The sequence below is a fragment of the Amblyraja radiata genome, chromosome 3 (genome assembly GCF_010909765.2).
Source record: "Amblyraja radiata isolate CabotCenter1 chromosome 3, sAmbRad1.1.pri, whole genome shotgun sequence".
Taxonomy (NCBI): Eukaryota; Metazoa; Chordata; class Chondrichthyes; order Rajiformes; family Rajidae; genus Amblyraja; species Amblyraja radiata.
In genome coordinates, this window is record NC_045958.1 from 126,434,502 (window position 1) to 126,451,029 (window position 16,528).

Consider the following 16,528-nt stretch of genomic DNA (forward strand, 5'->3'; position numbering starts at 1 on the left):
GGCTTGCGTTAGCGTTTAGCGACTTGCATTGGCATTTTGGCGGCTGGCATTGGGGTTTCGGGGCTGGCAAAGGGGTTCCGGGGCAGGCGGTAGGGTTAAGCGGCTGGCGTTGGTGTTATGCGGCTGGCGTTGGGGTTAAGCGGCTGGCGTTGGGTTAAGCGGCTGGCCTTGGGCTTTAGCGGCTGGCGTTGGACTTTAGCGGCTGGCGGGCTTTAGCTGCTGGCGTTGGGCTTTAGCGGCTGGCGTTGGGCTTTAGCGGCTGGCGGGCTTTAGCTGCTGGCGTTGGGCTTTAGCGGCTGGCGTTGGGCTTTAGCGGCTGGCGTTGGGTTTTAGCGGCTGGCGTTGGGGTTTAGCGGCTGGCGTTGGGGTTTCGGTGCTGGCGAAGGGGTTCCGGGGCTGGCGGTGGGGTTCAGCGGCTGGCGGTGGGGTTAAGCGGCTGGCGTTGGGGTTAAGCGGCTGGCGGTGGGGTTCAGCGGCTGGCGGTGGAGTTCAGCGGCTGGCGGTGGGGTTAAGCGGCTGGCGTTGGGGTTAAGCGGCTGGCGTTGGGGTTAAGCGGCTGGCTTTGGGGTTAAGCGGCTGGCGTTGGGGTTAAGCGGCTGGCGTTGGGGTTAAGCGGCTGGCGTTGGGGTTAAGCGGCTGGCGTTGGGGTTAAGCAGCTGGCGTTGGGGTTAAGCGGCTGGCGTTGGGTTAAGCGGCTGCCGTTGGGTTAAGCGGCTGGCGTTGGGCTTTAGCGGCTGGCGTTGGGCTTTAGCGGCTGGCGTTGGGCTTTAGCTGCTGGCGTTGGGCTTTAGCTGCTGGCGTTGGGCTTTAGCGGCCGACGTTGGGTTTCATCGGCTGGCATTGGGGTTTAGCGGCTGGCGTTCGGGTTTCGAGGCTGTCGTTGGTGTTCAGTGGCTGGCGTTGGGGTTCAGCGGCTGGCGGGGTTCAGCGGCAGGCGTTGTTTAACGGCTGGTGTTGGGGTTTCGAGGCTGTCGTTGGGGATTTGGGGCTGGCGTTGGGCTTCAGCGGCTGGCGTTGGCGTTCAGCGGCTGGCGTTGGGGGTCAGCGGCTGGCGTTGGGGTTCAGCAGCTGCCGTTGGGGTTCAGAGGCTGACGTTGGGACTGAGCGGCTGCCGGTGGGGTTTCGATTCTTCCGTTGGGATTTAGCTGCAGGTGTTGGGGTTGAGCGGCTGCCATTGGGGGTTTTATCGTCTGGCATAGAGGTTTAGCGGCTGGCGTTGGGAGTTAGTGGCTGCCGTTGGGGTTTAGCGGCTGCTGTTGGGGTTTAGCGGCTGGCGTTGGGGTTTTGAGGCTAGCGGGTTTTAGCGGCTGCCGGCTTTTTGAGGCTGGGGCTTCGCGGCTGGCGTTGGGGCTTCGCAGCTGGCATTGGGGTTTCGAGGCTGCCGTTGGGGTTTCGAGGCTGCAGTTGGGGTTCAGCGGCTGGCGTTGGGGTTCAGCGGCTGGCGTTGGGATTCAGCGGCTGGCGTTGGGTTTCAGCGGCTGGTGTTGTCGTTTAATGGCTGGCGTTGGGGTTTCGAGGCTGTCGTTGGGGGTTCGGGGCTGGTGTTGGAGTTCCGAGGCTGGCATTGGGGTTCAGCGGCTGGCGTTGGGGTTCAACAGCTGCCGTTGGGGTTCAGAGGCTGGCGTTGGGGTTGAGCGGCTGCCATTGGGGTTGAGCGGCTGCCGTTGGGGTTTCGATTCTTCCGTTGGGGTTTAGCTGCAGGTGTTGGGGTTGAGCGGCTGCCGTTGGGGGTTTTATCGTCTGGCATAGGGGTTTAGCGGCTGGCGTTGGTGGCTGGCGATGGTGCTTCGCGGCTGGCGATGGTGCTTCGCGGCTGGCGTTGGTGCTTCGCGGGTGGCGTTGGGGATTTGCGACTGGCGGGGCTCGGGCTGGCATTCGGGTTCCGCGGCTGCCGTTGGGGTTTTGAGGCTAGCAGGTTTTAGCGGCTGCCGTTGGGTTTAGCTGCAGGTGTTGGGGTTGAGTGCTGCTGTTAGGGTTATTATCGGCTGGCGTTAGGAGTTAGCGGCTGGCGTTGGGAGTTAGCGGCTGGCGGGAGTTAGCGACTGGCGTTGGGAGTTAGCGGCTGGCGTTGGGGCTTCGCGGCTGGCGTTGGGGCTTCGCGGCTGGCGTTGGGGCTTCGCGGCTGGCGATGGGGTTTCGCGACTGGCGTTGGGGCTTCGCGGCTGGCGTTGGGGCTTCGCGGCTGGCGTTGGGGCTCTAGGGCTGGCGTTCGGGTTCCGGGGCTGCCGTTGGGGTTTAGCGGCTGCCGTTGGAGTTTTAAAGCTGGCGGGTTTTAGCGGCTGCCGTTGGGTTTTTGAGGCTGGGGCTTCGCGGCTGGCGTTGGGGCTTCGCGGCTGGCGTTGGGGCTTCGCGGCTGCCGTTGGGGTTTCGAGGCTGCAGTTGGGGTTTCGAGGCTGCAGTTGGGGTTTCGAGGCTACAGTTGGGGTTTCGAGGCTGCCGTTGGGGTTGAGCGGCTCGTGTTGGGGATTAGTGGCTGGCGTTGGGGTTGAGTGGCTGCCGTAGGTGTTTTCATCGGCTGGCGTTGGCGTTTCGCAGCTGGCGTTTTGCGTCTGGCGTTTTGCGGCTTCCATTGGTGTTTCGCGGTTGGCGTTTAGCAGCTGCCGTTGGCTTTTAGCGGCTTGCGTTAGTGTTTAGTGGCTTGCATTGGCGTTTAGAGGCTGGCATTGGGGTTTCGGACCTGGCGATGGGGTTCCAGGGCAGGCGGTGGGGTTAAGCGGCTGGCGTTGGTGTTAAGCGGCTGGCGTTGGGGTTAAGCGGCTGGCGTTGGGAGTTAGCGGCTGGCGATGGTGCTTCGCGGCTGGCGTTTCGGCTTTGCAGCTGGCGTTGGGGCTTTGCGGGTGGCGTTGGGGATTTGCGAATGGCGTTGGGGCTCTGGGGCTGGCATTCAGGTTCCGGGGCTGCCGTTGGGGTTTAGCGGCTGCCGTTGGGGTTTTGAGGCTAGCGGGTTTTAGCGGCTGCCATTGGGTTTAGCTGCAGGTGTTGGGGTTGAGCGGCTGCCGTTGGGGTTTTTATCGTATGGCGTAGGGGTTCAGCGGCTGGCGTTGGGGTTCAGCGGCTGGCGTTGGGGTTCAGCAGCTGGCGTTGGGGTTTAGCTGCAGGTGTTGGGGTTGAGCGGCTGGCGTTGGGGTTGAGCGGTTGCAGAGGTTGGGGTTGAGCGGCTGCAGGGGTTGGGGTTGAGCGGCTGCAGGTGTTGGGGTTGAGCGGCTGCAGGTGTTGGGGTTGAGCGGCTGCCGTTTGGGGTTTAGCGGCTGGCGTTGGGGTTCTGCGGCTGCCGTTGGGTTCAGCGGCTGGCGTTGGGGTTCAGCGGCTGGCGTTGGGGTTCAGCGGCTGGCGTTGGGGTTCAGCGGCTGGCGTTGGGGTTCAGCGGCTGGCGTTGGGGTTCAGCGGCTTGCGTTGGGGTTCAGCGGTTGGGGTTCAGCGGCTGGCGTTGGGGTTTAGCTGCAGGTGTTGGTGTTTAGCTGCAGGTGTTGGGGTTGAGTGGCTGCCGTTGGGGTTTTTATCGTCTGGCATAGGGGGTTAGCGGCTGGTGTTGGGAGTTCGCGGCTGGCGAGGGTGCTTCGCGGCAGGCGTTGGGGCTTCGCAGCTTGCGTTGGGGCTTCGCGGGTGGCGTTGGCGATTTGCGACTGACGTTGGGGCTCTGGGGCTGGCATTCGGGTTCCGGGGCTGCCGTTGGGGTTTAGCGGTTGCCGTTGGGGTTTTGAGGCTAGCGTGTTTTAGCGGCTGCCGTTGGGTTTAGCTGCAGGTGTTGGGGTTGAGCGGCTGCCGTTGGGGTTTTTATCGTATGGCGTAGGGGTTGAGCGGTTGCAGGCATTGGGATTGAGCGGCTGCCGTTGGGGTTGAGCGGCTGGCGTTGGGGTTGAGCGGCTGGCGTTGGGGTTGAGCGGCTGGCGTTGGGGTTGAGCGGCTGGCGTTGGGGTTGAGCGGCTGGCGTTGCGGTTTCTAGGCTTGCGTTGCGGTTTCTAGGCTGGCGTTGCGGTTTCTAGGCTGGCGTTGCGGTTGAGCGGCTGGCGTTGGGGTTGAGCGGCTGGCGTTGGGGTTGAGCGGCTGGCGTTGGGGTTTCGATTCTGCCGTTGGGGTTCAGCTGCAGGTGTTGGGGTTTAGCTGCTGCCGTTGGGGTTGAGCGGCTGCCGTTGGGGTTGAGCGGCTGCCGTTGGGGTTGAGCGGCTGCCGTTGGGTTTGAGCGGCTGCCGTTGGGGTTGAGCGGCTGGCGTTGGGGTTGAGCGGCTGGCGTTGCGGTTTCTAGGCTTGCGTTGCGGTTTCTAGGCTGGCGTTGCGGTTTCTAGGCTGGCGTTGCGGTTTCTAGGCTGGCGTTGGTGTTGAGCGGCTGGCGTTGGGGTTGAGCGGCTGGCGTTGGGGTTGAGCGGCTGCCGTTGGGGTTTCGATTCTGCCGTTGGGGTTCAGCTGCAGGTGTTGGGGTTTAGCTGCTGCCGTTGGGGTTGAGCTGCTGCCGTTGGGGTTGAGCGGCTGCCGTTGGGGTTGAGCGGCTGCCGTTGGGGTTGAGCGGCTGCCGTTGGGTTTGAGCGGCTGCCGTTGAGGTTGAGCGGCTGCCGTTGGGGTTGAGCGGCTGCCGTTGGGGGTGAGCGGCTGCCGTTGGGGTTTCGATTCTACCGTTGGGGTTTCGATTCTGCCGTTGGGGTTTAGCTGCAGGTTTTAGGGTTTAGCGGTAGGTGTTGGGGTTGAGCGGCTGGCGTTGGTGTTGAGCGGCTGACGTTGGGGTTGAGCGGCTGGCGTTGCGGTTGAGCGGCTGCCGTTGGGGTTTTTATCGTCTGGCATAGGGGTTTATCGGCTGGCGTTGGGAGTTCGCGGCTGGCGAGGGTGCTTCGCGGCAGGCGGTGGGGCTTCGCAGCTTGCGTTGGGGCTTCGCGGGTGGTGTTGGGGATTTGCGACTGGCGTTGGAGCTCTGGGGCTGGCATTCGGGTTCCGGGGCTGCCGTTGGGGTTTAGCGGCTGCCGTTGGGGTTTTGAGGCTAGCGGGTATTAGCGGCTGCAGTTGGGTTTGGCTGCAGGTGTTGGGGTTGAGCGGCTGCCGTTGGGTGTTTTTATCGTATGGCGTAGGGGTTGAGCGGCTGGCGTTGGGGTTGAGCGGCTGGCGTTGCGGTTTCTAGGCTTGCGTTGCGGTTTCTAGGCTGGCGTTGCGGTTTCAAGGCTGGCGCGGTTTCTAGGCTGGCGTTGGGGTTGAGCGGCTGGCGTTGGGCTTCAGCGGCTGGCGTTGGGCTTCAGCGGCTGGCGTTGGGCCTCAGTGGCTGGCGTTGGGCCAGCGGCTGGCGTTGGGGTTCAGCGACTGGCTTTGGGGTTCAGCGGCTGGCGTTGGGGTTTTGAGGCTGTCGTTGGGATTCAGTGGCTGGCGTTGGGGTTTCGAGGATGTCGTTGCGGTTCAGCGGCTGGCGTTGGGGTTCAGCGGCTGGCGTCGTTTAACGGCTGGCGTTGGGATTTCGAGGCTGTCGTTGGGGTTTTGGGGCTGGCGTTGGGGTTTAGCTGCAGGTGTTGGGGTTTAGCTGCAGGTGTTGGGGTTTAGCTGCAGGCGTTGGGGTTTAGCTGCAGGCGTTTGGGTTTAGCTGCAGGCGTTGGGGTTGAGCGGCTGGCGTTGGGGTTGAGCGGTTGCAGGCGTTGGGATTGAGCGGCTGCCGTTGGGGTTTTTATCGTATGGTGTAGGGGTTCAGCGGCTGGCGTTGGGGTTCAGCGGCTGGCGTTGGTGTTCAGCGGCTGGCGTTGGGGTTTAGCTGCAGGTTTTGGGGTTTAGCTGCAGGTGTTGGGGTTGAGCGGCTGGCGTTGGGGTTGAGCGGCTGGCGTTGCGGTTGAGCGGCTGCCGTTGGGGTTTTTATCGTCTGGCATAGGGGTTTAGCGGCTGGCGTTGGGAGTTAGCAGGTGGCGATGGTGCTTCGCGGCTGGCGTTGCGCCTTCGCAGCTGGCGTTGGGGCTTCGCGGGTGGCATTGGGGATTTGCGACTGGCGTTGGAGCTCTGGGACTGGCATTCGGATTCCGGGGCTGCCGTTGGGGTTTAGCGGCTGCCGTTGGGGTTTTGAGGCTAGCGGGTTTTAGCCGCTGCCGTTGGGTTTGGCTGCAGGTTGAGCGGCTGCCGTTGGGGTTTTTATCGTATGGCGTAGGGGTTGAGCGGCTGGCGTTGGGGTTGAGAGGCTGGCGTTGCGGTTTCTAGGCTTGCGTTGCGGTTTCTAGGCTTGCGTTGCGGTTTCTAGGCTGGCGTTGCGGTTTCTAGGCTGGCGCGGTTTCTAGGCTGGCGTTGGGCCTCAGCGGCTGGCGTTGGGCTTCAGCGGCTGGCGTTGGGGTTCAGCGGCTGGCGTTGGGGTTTTGAGGCTGTCGTTGGGATTCAGTGGTTGGCGTTGGGGTTTCGAGGATGTCGTTGGGGTTCAGCGGCTGGCATTGGGGTTCAGCGGCTGGCGTTGGGGTTCAGCGGCTGGCGTTGTCGTTTAACGGCTGGCGTTGGGGTTTCGGGGCTGTCGTTGGGGTTTTTATTGTATGGCGTAGGGGTTCAGCGGCTGGCGTTGGGGTTCAGCGGCTGGCGTTGGGGTTCAGCGTCTGGCGTTGGGTTTTAGCTGCAGGTGTTGGGGTTTAGCTGCAGGTGTTGGGGTTGAGTGGCTGCCGTTGGTTTTTTTATCGTATGGCGTAGGGGTTCAGCGGCTGGAGTTGGGGTTCAGCGGCTGGCGTTGGGGTTCAGCGGCTGACGTTGGGGTTCAGCGGCTGGCATTGGGGGTCAGCGGCTGGCGTTGGGGTTCAGCGGCTAGCGTTGTCGTTTAACGGCTGGCGTTGGGGTTTCGGGGCTGTCGTTGGGGTTTTGGGGCTGGCGTTGGGCTTCAGCGGCTGGCGTTATGGTTCCGAGGCTGCCGTTGGGGTTTCGAGGCTGCCGTTGGGGTTTCGAGGCTGCCATTGGGGTTTCGAGGCTGCCGTTGGGGTCCAGCGGCTGGCGTTGGGGTTTCGAGGCTGCCGTTGGGGTTCAGCGGCTGGCGTTGGGGTTCAGAGGCCGGCGTTGGGGTTTCGATTCTGCCGTTGGGGTTTAGCTGCAGGTGTTGAGGTTTAGCTGCAGGTGTTGGGGTTTAGCTGCAGGCGTTGGGGTTTAGCTGCAGGCATTGGAGTTGAGCGGCTGGCGTTGGGGTTGAGCGGTTGCAGGAGTTGGGGTTGAGCGGCTGCAGGGGTTGGGGTTGAGCGGCTGCAGGGGTTGGGGTTGAGCGGCTGCAGGTGTTGGGGTTCAGCTGCTGGCGTTGTTGGGGTTTAGCTGCAGGTGTTGGGGTTGAGCGGCTGCCGTTGGGTTTTTATCGTCTGGCATAGGGGTTTAGCGGCCGGCGTTGGGAGTTTGCGGCTGGCGATGGTGCTTCGCGGCTGGCGTTGGGGCTTCGCAGCTGGCATTGGGGCTTCGCAGGTGGCGTTGGGGATTTGCAACTGGCGTTGGGGCTCTGGGGCTGGCATTCGGGTTCCGGGGCTGCCGTTGGGGTTTTGCGGCTGCCGTTGGGGTTTTGAGGCTAGCGGGTTTTAGCGGCTGCCGTTGGGTTTAGCTGCAGGTGTTGGGGTTGAGCGGCTGCCGTTGGGGTTTTTATCGTATGGCGTAGGGGTTCAGCGGCTGGCGTTGGGGTTCAGCGGCTGGCGTTGGGGTTCAGCGGCTGGCGTTGGGGTTTAGCTGCAGGTGTTGGGGTTTAGCTGCAGGTGTTGGGGTTGAGTGGCTGCCGTTGGGTTTTTTATCGTATGGCGTAGGGGTTCAGCGGCTGGAGTTGGGGTTCAGCGGCTGGCGTTGGGGTTCAGCGGCTGGCGTTGGGGTTCAGCGGCTGGCGTTGGGGTTTAGCTGCAGGTGTTGGGGTTTAGCTGCAGGCGTTGGGGTTGAGCGGCTGGCGCTGGGGTTGAGCGGTTGCAGGGGTTGGGGTTGAGCGGCTGCAGGGGTTGGGGTTGAGCGGCTGGCGTTGGGGTTGAGCGGCTGGCGTTGGGGTTGAGCGGCTGCCGTTGGGGTTGAGCGGCTGCCGTTGGGGTTGAGCGGCTGCCGTTGGGGTTGAGCGGCTGCCGTTGGGTTTGAGCGGCTGCCGTTGGGGTTGAGCGGCTGCCGTTGGGGGTGAGCGGCTGCCGTTGGGGTTTCGATTCTACCATTGGGGTTTCGATTGTGCCGCCGGGGTTTAGCTGCAGGTGTTGGGGTTTAGCGGCAGGTGTTGGGGTTGAGCGGCTGGCGTTGGTGTTGAGCGGCTGGCGTTGGGGTTGAGCGGCTGGCGTTGCGGTTGAGCGGCTGCCGTTGGGGTTTTTATCGTCTGGCATAGGGGTTTAGCGGCTGGCGTTGGGAGTTAGCGGCTGGCGATGGTGCTTCGCGGCTGGCGTTGCGGCTTCGCAGCTGGCGTTGGGGCTTCGCGGGTGGCGTTGGGGATTTGCGACTGGCGTTGGAGCTCTGGGGCTGGCATTCGGGTTCCGGGGCTGCCGTTGGGGTTTAGCGGCTGCCGTTGGGGTCTTGAGGCTAGCGGGTTTTAGCCGCTGCCGTTGGGTTTGGCTGCAGGTGTTGGGGTTGAGCGGCTGCCGTTGGCGTTTTTATCGTATGGCGTTGGGGTTTTGAGGCTGTCGTTGGGATTCAGTGGTTGGCGTTGGGTTTTCGAGGATGTCGTTGGGGTTCAGCGGCTGGCGTTGGTGTTCAGCGGCTGGCGTTGTGGTTCAGCGGCTGCCGTTGGGGTTCAGCGGCTGGCGTTGGGGTTCAGCGGCTGGCGTTGTCGTTTAACGGCTGGCGTTGGGGTTTCGGGGCTGTCGTTGGGGTTTTGGGGCTGGCGTTGGGCTTCAGCGGCTGGCGTTGGGTTTCAGCGGCTGGCATTATGGTTCCGAGGCTGCCGTTGGGGTTTCGAGGCTGCCGTTGGGGTTTCGAGGCTGCCATTGGGGTTTTGAGGCTGCCGTTGGGGTTCAGCGGCTGGCGTTGGGGTTTCGAGGCTGCCGTTGGGGTTCAGCGGCTGGCGTTGGGGTTCAGAGGCCGGCGTTGGGGTTTCGATTCTGCCGTTGGGGTTTAGCTGCAGGTGTTGGGGTTTAGCTGCAGGTGTTGGGGTTTAGCTGCAGGCGTTGGGGTTTAGCTGCAGGCATTGGGGTTGAGCGGCTGGCGTTGGAGTTGAGCGGTTGCAGGGGTTGGGGTTGAGCGGCTGCAGGGGTTGGGGTTGAGCGGCTGCAGGGGTTGGGTTTGAGCGGCTGCAGGGGTTGGGGTTGAGCGGCTGCAGGTGTTGGGGTTGAGCAGCTGCCGTTTGGGGTTCAGCGGCTGGCGTTGGGGTTCTGCGGCTGCCGTTGGGGTTCAGCGGCTGCCGTTGGGTTTCAGCGGCTGGCGTTGGGGTTCAGCGGCTGGCGTTGGGGTTCAGCTGCTGGCGTTGTTGGGGTTTAGCTGCGGGTGTTGGGGTTGAGCGGCTGCCGTTGGTGTTTTTATCGTCTGGCATAGGGGGTTTAGCGGCTGGCGTTGGGAGTTTGCGGCTGGCGATGGTGCTTCGCGGCTGGCGTTGGGGCTTCGCAGCTGGCATTGGGGCTTCGCAGGTGGCGTTGGGGATTTGCGACTGGCGTTGGGGCTCTGGGGCTGGCATTCGGGTTCCGGGGCTGCCGTTGGGGTTTTGAGGCTAGCGGGTTTTAGCGGCTCCCGTTGGGTTTAGCTGCAGGTGTTGGGGTTGAGCGGCTGCTGTTTGGGTTTTTATCGTATGGCGTAGGGGTTCAGCGGCTGGCGTTGGGGTTCAGCGGCTGGCGTTGGGGTTCAGCGGCTGGCGTTGGGGTTCAGCGGCTGGCGTTGGGTTTTAGCTGCAGGTGTTGGGGTTTAGCTGCAGGTGTTGGGGTTGAGTGGCTGCCGTTGGGGTTTTTATCGTATGGCGTAGGGGTTCAGCGGCTGGAGTTGGGGTTCAGCGGCTGGCGTTGGGGTTCAGCGGCTGGCGTTGGGGTTCAGCGGCTGGCGTTGGGGTTTAGCTGCAGGTGTTGGGGTTTAGCTGCAGGCGTTGGGGTTGAGCGGCTGGCGTTGGGGTTGAGCGGTTGCAGTGGTTGGGGTTGAGCGGCTGGCGTTGGGGTTGAGTGGCTGGCGTTGGGGTTGAGCGGCTGGCGTTGGGGTTGAGCGGCTGGCGTTGCGGTTTCTAGGCTTGCGTTGCGGTTTCTAGGCTGGCGTTGCGGTTTCTAGGCTGGCGTTGCGGTTTCTAGGCTGGTGTTGGGGTTGAGTGGCTGGCGTTGGGGTTGAGCGGCTGGCGTTGGGGTTGAGTGGCTGCCGATGGGGTTTCGATTCTGCCGTTGGGGTTCAGCTGCAGGTGTTGGGGTTCAGCTGCAGGTGTTGGGGTTCAGCTGCTGCCGTTGGGGTTGAGCTGCTGCCGTTGGGGTTGAGCGGCTGCCGTTGGGGTTGAGCGGCTGCCGTTGGGGTTGAGCGGCTGCCGTTGGGGTTCAGCGGCTGCCGTTGGGTTTGAGCGGCTGCCGTTGGGGTTGAGCGGCTGCCGTAGGGGGTGTGCGGCTGCTGTTGGGGTTTCGATTCTACCGTTGGGGTTTCGATTCTGCCGTTGGGGTTTCGATTCTGCCGTTGGGGTTTAGCTGCAGGTTTTGGGGTTTAGCGGCAGGTGTTGGGGTTGAGCGGCTGGCGTTGGTGTTGAGCGGCTGGCGTTGGGGTTGAGCGGCTTGCGTTGGGGCTTCGCGGGTGGCGTTGGGGATTTGCGACTGGCGTTGGAGCTCTGGGGCTGGCATTCGGGTTCCGGGGCTGCCGTTGGGGTTTAGCGGCTGCCGTTGGGGTTTTGAGGCTAGCGGGTTTTAGCGGCTGCCGTTGGGTTTGGCTGCAGGTGTTGGGGTTGAGCGGCTGCCGTTTGGGTTTTTATCGTATGGCGTAGTGGTTGAGCGGCTGACGTTGGGGTTGAGCGGCTGGCGTTGCGGTTTCTAGGCTTGCGTTGCGGTTTCTAGGCTGGCGTTGCGGTTTCTAGGCTGGCGCGGTTTCTAGGCTGGCGTTGGGGTTGAGCGGCTGGCGTTGGGCTTCAGCGGCTGGCATTGGGCCTCAGCGGCTGGCGTTGGGCCTCAGCGGCTGGCATTGGGGTTCAGCGATTGGCGTTGGGGTTCAGCGGCTGGCGTTGGGGTTTTGAGGCTGTCGTTGGGATTCAGTGGCTGGCGTTGGGGTTTCGAGGATGTCGTTGGGGTTTAGCGGCTGGCGTTGGGGTTCAGCGGCTGGCGTTGGGGTTCAGCGGCTGGCGTTGGGGTTCAGCGGCTGGCGTTGGGGTTCAGCGGCTGGCGTTGGGGTTCAGCGGCTGGCGTTGGGGTTCAGCGGCTGGCGTTGGGGTTGAGCGGTTGCAGGCGTTGGGATTGAGCGGCTGCCGTTGGGGTTTAGCTGCAGGTGTTGGGGTTTAGCTGCAGGTGTTGGGGTTTAGCTGCAGGCGTTGGGGTTTAGCTGCAGGCGTTGGGGTTGAGCGGCTGGCGTTGGGGTTGAGCGGTTGCAGGCGTTGGGATTGAGCGGCTGCCGTTGGGGTTTTTATCGTATGGCGTAGGGGTTCAGCGGCTGGCGTTGGGGTTGAGCGGTTGCAGTCGTTGGGATTTTGGTGCTGGCGTTGGGGTTTAGCTGCAGGTGTTGGGGTTTAGCTGCAGGTGTTGGGGTTGAGCGGCTGGCGTTGGGGTTGAGCGGTTGCAGAGGTTGGGGTTGAGCGGCTGCAGGGGTTGGGGTTCAGCGGCTGGCGTTGGGGTTCAGCGGCTGGCGTTGGGGTTCAGCTGCTGGCGTTGGGGTTCAGCTGCTGCCGTTGTTGGGGTTTAGCTGCAGGTGTTGGGGTTTAGCTGCGGGTGTTGGGGTTGAGCGGCTGCCGTTGGCATTTTTATCGTCTGGCATAGGGGTTTAGCGGCTGGCGTTGGGAGTTTGCGGCTGGCGATGGTGCTTCGCGGCTGGCGTTGGGGCTTCGCAGCTGGCATTGGGGCTTCGCAGGTGGCGTTGGGGATTTGCGACTGGCGTTGGGGCTCTGGGGCTGGCATTCGGGTTCCGGGGCTGCCGTTGGGGTTTAGCGGCTGCCGTTGGGGTTTTGAGGCTAGCGGGTTTTAGCGGCTGCCGTTGGGTTTAGCTGCAGGTGTTGGGGTTGAGCGGCTGCTGTTGGGGTTTTTATCATATGGCGTAGGGGTTTAGCAGCTGGTGTTCGGAGTTAGCGGCTGGCGTTGGAAGTTAGCGGCTGGCGTTGGGAGTTAGCGGCTGGCATTGGGAGTTAGCGGCTGGCGTTGGAAGTTAGCGGCTGGCGTTGGGAGTTGGCGGCTGGCGTTGGGAGGTGGCGGCTGGCGTTGGGAGTTATCATATGGCGTAGGGGTTTAGCAGCTGGTGTTCGGAGTTAGCGGCTGGCGTTGGAAGTTAGCGGCTGGCGTTGGGAGTTGGCGGCTGGCGTTGGGTGGCGGCTGGCGTTGGGAGTAGGCGCCTGGCGTTGGGAGTTGGCGGCTGGCGTTGGGAGTTGGCGGCTGGCGTTGGGAGTTGGCGGTTGGCGTTGGGAGTTGGCGGCTGGCGTTGGGAGTTGGCGGCTGGCGTTGGGAGTTGGAGGCTGGCGTTGGGAGTTGGCGGCTGGCGATGGTGCTTCGCGGCTGGCGTTGGGGCTTCGCGGCTGGCGTTGGGGCTTCGCGGCTGGCGTTGGGGCTTCGCGGCTGGCGTTGGGGCTACGAGGCTGGCGTTGGGGCTTCGCGGCTGGCATTGGAGCTCTGGGGCTGGTGGGGCTCCGGGGCTGCCGTTGGGGTTTAGCGGCTGCCGTTGGGGTTTAGCGGCTGCCGTTGGGGTTTAGCGGCTGGCGTTGGGGTTTTGAGGCTAGCGGGTTTTAGCGGCTGCCGTTGGGTTTTTGAGGCTGGGGCTTCGCGGCTGGCGTTGGAGCTTCGCAGCTGGCGTTGGGGTTTCGAGGCTGCCATTGAGGTTTCGAGGCTGCCGTTGGGGTTTAGCGGCTTGCGTTGGGGATTAGTGGCTGGCGTTGGGGTTGAGTGGCTGCCGTAGGTGTTTTTATCGATTGGCGTTTTGCCGCTGGCGTTTTGCGGCTGGCATTGGCGTTTCGCGACTGCCGTTGGCGTTTAGCGGCTGACGTTGGCGTTTAGCGGCCTGCGTTGGGATTTAGCGACTGGCGTTGGGGGTTAGCGGCTGGCGTTGGCGTTTCGTGGCAGGCTTTGGGGTTTCGAGGCTGGCATTGGGGTTTTGCGGCTTTTGACCAATCTGTATGCATTCAAACGGTTGTAGTGGCATTGGCGTCACCACTGAGGGTACCTTAATTGGTTTGCCTGTATTACTTCGTTGGCAAATTTTATGTTCAGAGGCCTGCTTCAATCCTTCTTGCAGAGCTGCCAAGTAGTACAGATTTTCCGGATTTTATATGGAAATGCGATAAGATGTGCGATTTTGTATTAAATACAGATTTTTTTAAAGTCCGTATTTAACAATGAAAAATTGACCATAGATAATTGTAACAATGAGTCATCGCTGTACCGGCCCAGGTGCAGCAGATAGTTGGGAGCGGCCGGGATCGGCACAACTTCCTGTTTCGTTGGCATGCCACTCACCAATGGACGGGTGGTGGCGAGGTGGGGTTGACTTGGGATCTTGCTGCTTGGAAAATGCAGGAATGGGGAGGGTCATGCTGTACCTCTGGAGATTGTAACAGATTAAATCTATTGGTGTTTTGGGTTTCAAGATCTGGATGATTGTTTTTGTGGGCGTTGGTTTGCCACGGTGCTTGGGGTAGGGGGGCTGAAGTCCCTCTGTCTCTCGTTCTTTCTCTCTCCCTCGCTCTCTGCCTCGCTCTCTCCCTCCCTCGCCTCTCTATCCCTTGCTCTCTCCCTCTCTCGCTGTGGCTCTCTGTCTTTGCTCTCTCCCTCTCTCTCGCGCGCTCTCTCTCCCGCTCCCTGTCTCGTCTCTCTCTCCCTCTCTCTTGCTCTCTCACTCCCTCTCTCTCACCCTCTTGCCTCGGCATTCCCGGAATTATTTGGCGTTTTACAGGGAAGGCTGCATCTGCTGTTCCTTCCTGTTGGGGGGAGCCCTGGCCTGTGGCGGCTCCTGGTCCATTCCCTCACGGGTAACGCCTGGCCGGCTAACTCCAGTCTCAAGAAGGGTTTTGGCCCGAAACGTTGCCTATTTCCTTTGCTCCCTAGATGCTGCTGCACCTGTTGAGTTTCTCCAGCATTTTTGTGTACCTACACATACACTATTGTTCAGTTTAGTTTATTGTCACGTGTACCGAGGTACAGTAAAAAACTTGTTGCAATAGACAATAGACAGTAAGTGCAGGAGTAGGCCATTCGCCCCGAGCCAGCACCGCCGTTCAATGTGATCATGGCTGATCATCCCAAATCAGTACCCCGTTCCTGCCTTCTCCCCATATCCTCTGACTCTGCAATTTTTAAGGGCCCTATCTTGCTCTCTCTTGAAGGCATCCAGAGAACCTGCCTCCACCGCCCTCTGGCAGAGAATTCTAGACTCACCACTGTGAGAAAAAGTGTTTCGTCGTCTCCGTTCTAAATGGCTTACTCCTTATTCTTAAACTGTGGCCCCTGGTTCTGGACTCCCCCAACATCGGGAACATGTTTCCTGCCTCTAGCGTGTCCAAGCCCTTAACTATCTTATATGTTTCATTGAGATAACCTCTCATCCTTCTAAACACCAGAGTGTACAAGCCCAGCTGCTCCATTCTCTCAGCATATGACAGTCCCTTCATCCCGGAAATTAACCTTGTTAACTTACGCTGCACTCCCTCAATAGCAAGAATGTCCTTCCTCAAATTAGGGGACCAAAACTGCACACAATATTCCAGGTGTGGTTTCACTAGGGCTCTGTACAACTGCAGAAGGACCTCTTTGCTCCTATATTCGATTCCTCTTGTTATAAAGGCCAACATGCCATTCGCTTTCTTCGCTGCCTGCTGTACCTGCATGCTTACTTTCATAGACTGATGTACAAGGAGCCCCCAGATCCCATTGTACTTCCCATTTTCTCAATTTCCCTTTCCCCATTTCATTGTAATCTGCCTTCCTGTTTTTGCTACCAAAGTGGATAACCTCAAATTTTTCCGCATTAAACTTCATCTGCCATGCATCTGCCCACTCCCCCAACCTGTCCAAGTCGCCCTGCATTCTCATAGCATCCTCCTCACAGTTCACACTTCCACCCAGTTTGTGTTCACACTGCCATACCACTTTGTGTCATCTGCAAATTTGCTAATGTTACATTGAATCCCTCCATCCAAATCATTGATGTATATTGTAAATAGCTGCGGTCCCAGCACCGAGCCTTGCGGTACCCCACTAGTCACTGCCTGTCATTCTGAAAGGGACCCGTTAATCCCTGCTCTTTGTTTCCTGTCTGCCAACCACTTTTCTATCCATGTCAGCACTCTACCCCCAATACCATGTGCCCTACTTTTGCCCACTAATCCCCTATGTGTGACCTTATCAAATGCTTTCTGAAAGTCTGGGTACACTACATCCACTGCCTCTCCCTTGTCCATTTTCCTAGTTACATCCTCAAAAAATTCCAGAAGATTAGTCAAGCATGATTTCCCCTTCGTAAATCCATGCTGACTCGGACCCATCCTGTTACTGCCAATCAAGTGTTCGTCTATCTCATCTTTTATAATTGACTCCAACATCTTCCCCACCACCGATGCCAGGCTAACTGGTCTATAATTCCCTGTTTTCTCTCTCCTGCCTTTCTTAAAAAGTGGGATAACATTAGCTACCCTCCAATCCACAGGAACTGATCCTGAGTCTATACATCATTGGAAAATTATCACCAATACATCCACGATTTCTAGAGCCACTTCCTTAAGTACCCTAGGATGCAGATCATCAGGCCCTGGGGATTTATCTGCCTTCAGCCCCATCAGCCTATCCAACACCATTTCCTGCCTAATGTGGATTTCCTTCAGTTCCTCTGTCACCCCAGATCCTCTGGCCACTGCTATATCAGGAAGATTGTTTGTGTCCTCAGTGAAGACGGATCCAAAGTACCTGTTCAACTCATCTGCCATTTCCTTGTTCCCCAGTGCTAACCAGTCAGGAGAAAGACAATACATGATTCCAATTGAGCCATTACAGTGTATAGCTACATGGTAAGGGAATAACGTTTAGCGCAAGGTTAAGCCAGCAAATTTTGATCAAAGATAGTCCGAATCACCAAGGAATATAGAAAACATACTAAGGTAGACAAAACTTGCTGGAGAAACTCATTGGGTGCGGCAGCATCTATGGAGAGAAGGAAAGAAGTAGGCGAAGACAGTAGGACTTGTGGGAGAACTGGGAAGGAGGGAGAAAGCAAGGACTATCTAAAATTAGAGAAGTCAATGTTCATGCCGTTGGGGTGCAAACTACCCTAGCGAAATATGAGGTGCTCCTCCAATTTGCGCACATACTTTCAGGTACCATCATTGCTTGGTTTGGAAACAACTCTGTCCAAGATCACAACACATTGCAGAGTTGTAAATGCAGCCAGTCCATCACACTGACCAGATTTCCCACCATTAACTCAATCTATCCTTCACTCTCCATCGGGAAGGCAGACAACGTTATCAAAGACCTTTTCCATCCTGGTTATTCCTTCATCTCCCTGCTCTCGTCAGGCAGGAGATACAGAAGAAAGTGTGCACCGC

General features: G+C 60.1%; 1 protein-coding gene across 2 annotated transcripts in view; it reads left to right on the forward strand.

The window, feature by feature from the left end:
* neil3 (nei like DNA glycosylase 3) overlaps positions 1-16,528 on the forward strand; it is a 71,786-nt gene that overhangs the window by 42,938 nt on the left and 12,320 nt on the right. The gene's annotated exons all lie outside the window — the stretch shown is intronic.